Source organism: Eleginops maclovinus, chromosome 6 (genome assembly GCF_036324505.1).
Source record: "Eleginops maclovinus isolate JMC-PN-2008 ecotype Puerto Natales chromosome 6, JC_Emac_rtc_rv5, whole genome shotgun sequence".
Taxonomy (NCBI): domain Eukaryota; kingdom Metazoa; phylum Chordata; class Actinopteri; order Perciformes; family Eleginopidae; genus Eleginops; species Eleginops maclovinus.
In genome coordinates, this window is record NC_086354.1 from 23,668,707 (window position 1) to 23,670,728 (window position 2,022).

Consider the following 2,022-nt stretch of genomic DNA (forward strand, 5'->3'; position numbering starts at 1 on the left):
TGACCGTGCTGTAGTTCCGTTATAGCCCAACATTAGCCGCCTTTAGCTTAGCGGTGGAGACGTGAAGTCATGTGACTGTGCTGTAGTTCCGTTATAGCCCAACATTAGCCGCCTTTAGCTTAGCGGTGGAGACGTGAAGTCATGTGACTGTGCTGTACTTCCGTTATATCCCAGCATTAGCCGCCTTTAGCTTAGCGGTTGTGACGTGAAGTCATGTGACTGTGCTGTAGTTCCTTTATAGCCCAACATTAGCCGCCTTTAGCTTAGCGGTGGAGACGTGAAGTCATGTGACCGTGCTGTAGTTCCTTTATAGCCCAACATTAGCCGCCTTTAGCTTAGCGGTGGAGACGTGAAGTCATGTGACCTGTGCTGTAGTTCCTTTATAGCCCAACATTAGCCGCCTTTAGCTTAGCGGTGGAGACGTGAAGTCATGTGACCGTGCTGTAGTTCCTTTATAGCCCAACATTAGCCGCCTTTAGCTTAGCGGTCGAGACGTGAAGTCATGTGACCGTGCTGTAGTTCCTTTATAGCCTAATTTCAGCTTTTGACTTCAGAAATCATAAAGCCGTGTTTAAATGTTGAGGTTATCCTTCTGAATTTATTAGGTTGGTTAATTATCTGAGCAGTGAGCTGGAACTACCGATGTATCTCTACATATCAGAAAATGCTTCTATCAGAAAAACTAAACTGATGCACTTTTCTCTTTCCTTATTACTTCAGAACCTCAGGAATACTGACAGAGACAAAGTGAAGTGCTCGCTCGATTGACGCTAACCTTGAGAAGTAAATTCCATCGCGGCACTCTCTGCGAGATAAGACGGCCAGCCTCACTTCCAGTGTGAAGTGCACTGTGTGAAATGAGCATCATTACCTGTGTGTTGTCGGTGCACAGAGGTGCTGCACACAATCTTCCTCTCACCACTCAAACACACACATGCTGGGTCAGTGTGCATCAAAGAGCCGCCTCCCTGTCTCATCAAAGCCTCTTCTGTTGGTGTGATGGAAATGGAAGAGGGCTGCTCACACCACCTCCACTTTCCTCAGACAGATTTACTGGCTGATGCTCAGGTTTTACAGTATTCACATGCTAGGTACACAGTTCACTTCCTTGTCATGTGAGCTTGAATACTGCTCCAAAGGCAGACCAAATCTTCTACTTTGTAAATGAGCAAGAGACACAGAGGTTTAATTCATGCAGTCATGATGCAACAACCAGCCAAATTGAACTCGGTATACAAACGGTATTACAACTGGAGTGTACGTCACGTGACATCATTGAGCCAATTGACTGATAGTCAACTTGTAAAATGCCTCTCCATTCATTTGACTGAGCCGATGACCGGAAGGCCGGGCTTGCTGTACGCCACGGGAAGATCTGGGTATTTTTGTTCCCAAAAGTCAGGCCAATTTTGCTTCTTGTGCCACTGACCAACTTTCATAGGATTTAATAAGGCCCCGCCTCCATTGGGGTATCCAATTGTCTTTCTACATCCATGGATCAACTGGATTTGAGACACTGGACATATGACAAGTGTTAAAACAGGTCCATGTTTAAAGTCCTGTTCAAATTAGACGTTACAGCGTCTTTAGCATGTCTAATGTGACACCTTCTCCAATGGAACAATATTGGAGCTGTGTACAGTTACAAGAGGGATCTGCAATGGTAAATAACACCTATTTTTTGTTATTTTCTACTGCCAAATAACACTCCTTCACAATGTGTGCACCCCTGCTGCAGAGACAAACACGTTGTCTTCAATGCATTTGGAATAAAAAGTTCTGCTTCGTGTTTCTTTTCTTATCAAAACCCTTTATGCAACACACCACCTGGCCACAGGTGTCTCTCCTGCGTGACGCTGGGTGACATTTGCAGTGACAGAAGTGTTTGTTCTCTGTCTGTCTCTCTCATTCACTCACACACACTCACACTCACACTCTCACACACACACACACACACACACACACACACACACACACACACACACACACACACACACACACACACACACACACACACACACA